Source organism: Artemia franciscana, chromosome 19 (assembly GCF_032884065.1).
Source record: "Artemia franciscana chromosome 19, ASM3288406v1, whole genome shotgun sequence".
NCBI classification, from domain to species: domain Eukaryota; kingdom Metazoa; phylum Arthropoda; class Branchiopoda; order Anostraca; family Artemiidae; genus Artemia; species Artemia franciscana.
The window spans coordinates 18,528,319-18,536,145 of NC_088881.1; positions in this window are offsets into that span (position 1 = coordinate 18,528,319).

Genomic DNA, 7,827 nt, shown 5'->3' on the forward strand with positions numbered 1-7,827 from the left:
AATCATGTTCTTGGAGGTTATCCTTCTGCCTTAAATGTCTACGCTGATAAGCATATGAAGACAATCGATTGTTTCACACTAAAATTGTATACAATAAAAGGGGATCGAACCACTCTTGCAGCAGGTGCATCTTATTCATAGTCCTAACACATCCCTTCACATTAAAGAATCTTCAGCATCCCTCCCACAAATAGACCCACTGGGATTCTCCCTTACCCTAATAGTTAGTGTTGAACTACAGAATACACAAATGAACAAACTTCAAATGAATCAAGTCATTCCAATGAAACTTAGAAATAATGATATGTAATAACAATTCATTTTGTATGGATGCATGCAAGTTCAATACGAATATACCACCAAACGACCAGGTTATCTCTGGAAATGGATGTTATATAAACATCTTTTCGATAGTTTTGCACGACTGGTAATCTCAGCATTTTTCTTCGATAGTATTTTGCCCCTATTCGAGCCAAACATTTTATTTTGGGCACAAAATGTTGGAACTGGCGTTTTTCGGTGCTATGATCTCTTTTAATGCTTAGAGAAAAATACTCCATGCGAAATTGATTGTCTTGTTATTCAAGGTGAGAGGTTGCAAGTTTTCTATAGCCTATAATGGTGATTCCAGTGGTGTATTTCTTATTTCAATGCCGCGCCATTTTCGGGAGTTTCCAGCTTTTTTTATCAAATTATGTTTGGAAAATAGTATTTTACTCTCAAGACTAATCAATAGTCACTAGTCAATAGTTAAGACTAAAGCAATTTTTCTCACCGCACGTTTTTTAAATTTATTTGACTTTTTGGATACTATGGGTCTTAGTTCGTATTTACTCAAATCTTAGTTCGTATGACTGTAACCATGAAAAGAGCTACAGCACTTTCAATTCTGCTGTAGTGAGGTCTGTACCACTACCGCAGCAATTTCTTGATGTGTATGCTATTGTTGAAATGCTGTTTTTAAAAAATTCAGTTACTTTTTACGAGGGCTACTCTTTACCTACCGACTATTACCATAAGCGATTTATCAGCAGGAAATTCTCATATGGGTTTTTGCTATGATAAATTTTATTTGGGACAGCCATATGTCCACATTTGTAATATCAGAGGACAATTACTAAAATTAAGAATTAAAATAGAGCAAAAAAGGTGGTTATGACGTTTTTTTTCAACGTCACTGCAATAAAGCTAAGGGAACCGTCAAAACATTGGAAATATATTATTTTATGCAACCCGTAGGGAATACCCCATACCGAGGACTATTGAGATTGCATACTTTTGAACTTAATTAATTCATAGAATACAGACAAAAAGAATCATCCAATCGATTTATCATAAAAATTTGTAATAGTCCTCTTCTTGCAAGGATGGGACGACAGTATTTACCCTACATTTTCAAAAAAATTTCTGAAAATATATTGAAATGAAGTGCCCTACATTTATATATCGAAAACATCATTTCTCAACCTCCTTCCTATTTCTCTATCACTTAAGTTTTTTTTTACATCGTTGACTTTACCTAAAATCCGTTTTTTTTTGTTTTTTAGCTATCTTTTGTATCAACTTACATTGTTGGAATGCCGTAGATTCAAAGAGTTTTCTCTGTGTATTTGAAGACATAATTTTCAAATTTCAGGGATTCAAGATAGAAAAATAATTTAATAGAAAAGTCACAATAAAAATTCTTTTAGAATTGCAGGGGCTAATTTGAGATACATTGGCGGGGAGTGTTGGTTGTAGCATGGATGTTAAGTAAGCATACCGGAATTCGTCTTTTCTGGTGCCAGAAGAGGAGGAGGATTTCTTTAAATATATTTAGAAGATGTTTAAATATGTCACTTTAAAGGTATTTAGATAAAATTTTAACAAAGATTTTTGTTTATCAGATGAACAAATTGATAAGAAATTATTGGGATAAAAACTATCGAGAGTTTTTATATCGGGATTATTATAAAGAAACAAGAAAATTTTATGGTCTCGAGCACAGTTAAGGGGTCGCTGCCCAGTATAACATAAATTTGTTTTTGAAATATACCATTTTAAAAAAAGTAACGAAGCCATTTTACCTTGGTCTGAACAAAACACTTTCTAAGGAAAGTCAATACTTGATTAAATTCAGAAATTTTCTTTTATTGGATAGACTTCTCTATGCATTAGATATTGTCGTCTTCTTTCTTTTTTGTTTCACATTTTTTTCAACTTATAGGCATTACAAGAACACTATCTAACTAGACAGCGGTAGCGCTTCAAATTTTTTTGCTTTTTTTCTACCCGGCCCCTTCGTATGGAAAGATTAGTCTTTGATACTTTTGAGGGGTCTCATTCAATCGCAATTTGGAAGCTCTAGCATTCTTTTTGAAGAATCCGAATTGATTGGAGAAGAACCATCTCCCCTACCCTTTGTAGGTACCGCTCCCCCTCAACTTCCAACGACATCCCAGCAAAATTTTAAGGTAGCCATTTTGTTCATACTAGTCGATAGTGTGAGATCTAGAGACAGTAAAACCCCAAAGTTCCTGGCGCAAGGGCTGTGAATTATGCAAATTGCCCATTGTTTACATATAGGTTTGGTTATTTGGAAGGAGGCATGCTTGATCATAGGTGTTCGAAAAGCTTAAGGGTATTAAGATGAAATTTTCAAGTAATGCTAAAGGAGATTTTGCAAAAAAATCAAAAGACACTGTGTTCATCTAGACTATATGCAATATCTCAGGAACGGCTAAGGGCTTTAAGTTAATACTTTTAGTACATGGACAGGGAAACATCGAATTTAATAAAAAAAAAACATTGTGTGCATCCAGGGGGTCAAAGGGGCGTATCTGCAAAAGCTCGAGAATGGTTAAGGGTATTAAAATGAAACATTAAAGATATGGTGAAGGGGATGTAGAATAAATCAAAAGATACTATGTTTATCAAGGTTGTCAAAAAGGCGTGTCGAAATAACTCAAGCATTGCTAAGGATATCACGTTGAAACTTTTAGGGGGATGTTGGGAGGATGTTGAACTAAATTAAAAGACACTATGCGCATCAAGGTCGTCAAAGGGGCGTATTTGCAGTACCTAAAAAACGACTAAGAATATTAAGTTGAAATTTTCGGGGTATATCGAGGAGGATGTTGAGCTAAATCAAAAGACACTCCGTCCATCTAAGTTCTCAATAGGATACATTTACAATATCTCAGGAACGGCTTTAAGGAACCAGCTGAAACTTTGCGGAAATATTTGGTGGGGGGGTCAAGTAGATTTAAATTTTTACTTGGAGGGACCAAAGAAAGCTAATCAAGGACAATAAATTGTTTAACCAAAGTAATATTGAATTGATTTTTTTAGAAATATCCCTTTTTTATGTAGATCTGCTTAATATTTAAGGCAATGAAGACGCCTATGTTAAAGTTTCAGAATCATAGAGATTGCAATCAGAAACAAATCTCGTTGCATTGATTAATGAAGTCAACACTCTTTTCGAGAAATTAGTAGAATATGCATTTACATAAATAAAGAAGAATTTAAAACAAAACACAACACAATAAGGTTCTTATAACACAGTGGTCGATCAATATTCCTCTGTATTCAAGGTTGTAACACGACGGGGGGTCAGGATAGCTTCAGCCCTATAGAAAGCCTAAAATTGTGCAGATTTTCAATACAAGTATTTGAATAATATTTCCCCTAAGTATCCATCCAAAGCTCCATAGTCAAACTATTATTAAAACTTGTAGAAAAACTCTGCCCAACATATAAACAACAAGCCAAAACCTTAATTTTTAAGCAGAAAACCCAAAGGAAAAACTTTATAAACATACTTTTTATAAAAAAATAAATAAATAAATAAATAACGTAAAGGCTCTTAGTTTTTAATTCTAAGCTTAATTCTTAAGCAGAAAAATTAAAAAAAAACTTATGAACATCCTCTTCTTAGCCAAAAAGAAATAATGGCAAAGCGTAGAAAGGCCTTATCCAAAAAAGAAGCTTTCATAGAAAAGTTCTAAGTTTTCGTCTTAAAACTGAAGACGAGTGGAAATGAAGTCACATAATAATCTAAACTTAAAAACAACAGAACCATTGTCAATGCATAAAAGAGAACCAAAACGAACAGAAATAACAATGAATAATCAGCTCAAATCTAAACTGAACAGAAATTACCATAAACAGGAGTAGGGTTAACGCCTCCTCAGCCTCCTATAGGTCAAAACTTCAGTTGTGCTTTACTGAATGTATTAAACAAAATGTATTTTAAATGTTCTCTAATTTATAGCGTTAATACATCCAGAATCGCTAAGACTTCCAGGGATGAATACCCTTACATCTTGAACAGTTAGTCTAATTTCATTATTTCTTTTGAGTAATCTTGTTTATTGTGGCGATTTTTTTTTCTTTTTTTAGCATCCATAGTGATGTTTGGACCAATAAAACCAGACTGTTCAAATAGATATTGTTTCCAATGGAATGCAAATAACTTTCAAGCCGTTCCGAAATTTTTAGATGGAGAGAAGTGGACAGGTAGCACCACTCTAATTTGTAAACCTTGACTAGACTTGAGAAATACATTTTTTTGGTTTCAAAAAATTGGTTTCAGAAAACTGCAAATGACATTCTGGCTTATACAAGGCACTGGAGGCGTCAGCCCTAATTTTGTTTTGAATATTTCGGTTCGTTTTAAGCTTAACTTGAATATTCATTGTAATTTTTGTTCGTTTTAATCTTATTTATTCATTGATAGTGATTTTAGTGTGGTTTAACTATGAATATTTTTTTTCGCTTTTTGTTCAGCTTATATTTGGCTTAATGTACCTTTAATTAATTACCTTGTTTCTTGTTAACCTTATTTAATTCTTACCTTATTCTTGTGTATAAGGAACAAGTACAAAATCAGTGTAATATCCAAGAAAATCCATTAACTTAGTGGCTAATCAAGGGTTATTTCCAAGTTTTTTGGGGGGACCTGGGTGGGCTGGAAGCAATTCTAAAAATCAAGTAAGAATTTTGTTTATTTTACTGTTTAGTCCAGAACAAGACAAAAACTGCACAATGGCAAAAAAAATGTTAGTAATTTTGATGATAGATTCTTTTTCCTGTACTAGATAGGCTTAGAATAACAATAAAAGAGGATATAACCTAAGCTATACCTGGATATAACCTAAGCTATTTACAAGACCCTGTTGATTCTATTGTTGTTTTTTTTCAAATAGGCATTACTTGAGATTATGAACAAACTACTCATGAGATGTAAGTGCAAAACATAGTACAAATTAATAAGATCAGCAATTTTTGTATACAGCCTAGGATAGTCTATATATCCTAGTCGAGTGGTTAGCGCGCTGGACTTTAGACCCCTTTTCCGTGAGGACAGGAGTTCGGGCCATGGTGTCGCTGATTATTTAGTCTGAGCGGAGGTTAGTGGCGTGACTCTGTAAGGTCAGCCAGAGTCAATCTATTCCCAAAGACGTATCTAGAGAAACTTGGGGAAGGTAAACAGGAAAGATATGCGAAAGCACAGGGTGGCTTGCCCCCAACCAATCAATAAACTTCCTGGCCAAAGGGCCATGAAACGGAGATCAGCAGCAGCGGTAGGGATGTCAAAATCCAATGCCATATACCTTACCTTACCTAGGGCCAAATCCAGGCATTAGGAGGATGGTTGCGACACGTTTATCACGGTATTAACTATTATATTTGGAAAAGTATTGAATGTGGAATCAAATAGCAGTACCCTTCTTTTGCTATTGTACCTAGTTCACAAAAAATAATTTTGTACCAAAATTACAAAATATTGGTCCTCAACTATAATACTGTCAATAAACTGTAAAAATAATGTTTTGATTTTCAGCAGGTGCGTGCAAATGAAGGAAGCGTCCTTCTGCTCCTCCTCACTGAAATAGAAAGATAGCTTTAATTTTCCCTGTATTTTCTACAGTAGTCTCTTTCAACATTACATACTTTTTTTGGCATTTTATTTACAAGTCATATCAAGTACCCACCCTGCTCCACAAGTCCCAAAAATGTCAATACCTACCGAAGCAAACGTTGGCCTAATTACCTGATTTTTAGTACAATTTTGGCTGTATTAATACGTGAGTTTTGCAGAAAAGAAATTTCAAACAAGCGTACCGTGAGCGCTGCTCCCTTCTTGAGTTCCATTCATTTTTCGATATTTTCTTATATTTTCCTACGTAAAATTTTGCGTAACTGTCTTTGAAAAGGATGTTCACAACCAGCAGTAATACTATTCCATGATTTATTCCAAGATTCATCTGTTATAAACCGTAACTTGGAACATGTTGCACACTTCATGAAACGAAATGAATATCAATTCCTTTAATATTTCATGTTAAATGAACAGAACAATGCTTACAGACTTTCATATGAAAGGCATCACGTTTACTGTCATGGTCACTGGTTTAGTCTATGCAGCCTACCTTCTTTTTCCCTGTCGCTTTAAGCCATGAATCGATGATCGCTAAATTTCCTTCATGCGTAAAATAAAGCATAAATTGGTGACGTCGTGTTCCTTATTTTTGCGTCAACCGGTCTTTTTGCAGAGTTTTCAAATCAAGCAATTGGGCAGAAATGTAGACCTGCTCATTCCCATGGATTTCGATTTCACTATGCATGTTTTTGTGGATCCAATGTGGTTCACCAAATGCAAGTTTAGATCGTCGGGTGTTCGACTAAAACAACATTCATGGTCTTTCGATGATAGTCAGAACTTTTTTATTAGATAATCCTACCATAATAACAAAAAGATCAGACGTCTGAAATCAAAGGACAAAGTGAATATATGATCCATTCAGAAGCCAAATAGGATTACTTCAAATGGGGGGGGGGTAAAACCATTTTTCTGTATATTATTCCCTACAGCTTTGTTATGGAGTTCACCTACTTATAAATTTAATTGGAAAGTTACTAGGGATTAAGTTCCATGCCTGTTGTGTCTCGTTTTTTACATCACAATTAATGATGATTTTTAGGGAAAATATGATCAATTCAGAAGCCAAATAGGTTTACTTCAAATGGGGGATAAGACCATTTTTCTGTATATTATCCCCCATACCTTTGTTATGGAGTTCATCCGCTTATAAATTCAATTGAAAAATTAATAGACATTAAGTTCCATACCTATTGCATCTTGTTTCGTATATCACTATTAATAATGATAAACTAAAGCGACATGCGGCACAGGAGTCAGTTAAACTGACTCAGTTTCTTTGCCCAAATGTCATCTCTAAGACACTGATGTCTTATAGCCCCTAACCTGACCGTCATCAACAAAAGTCCTGTCGCTTAATGGTACTTCGGGTCAAAGTACCAGAAATGACAAAATTTTATCCATTAATCTCTAATATTTTCTGTATAATTTGCTTGTTTATATCAACCTCAATATTCTTGTTTGTATGGATAAATATTTCGATATACTAAACAAAAGAGCCCCGATTTGTAGGCTTTTTGTCTGGAAAAATTAAACGCTTTATGGTTTTTTTTTTGTCACGACAATATCATAAGCAGCTCAAATATATGCACACACACACACACACACACACACACACACACACACACACACACACACACACACACACACACACACACACACACACACACACACACACACACACACACACACACACACACACACACACACACACACACACACACACACACACACACACACACACACACACACACACACACACACACACACACACACACACACACACACACACACACACACACACACACACACACACACACACACACACACACACACACACACACACACACACACACACACACACACACACACACACACACACACACACACCACACACACAC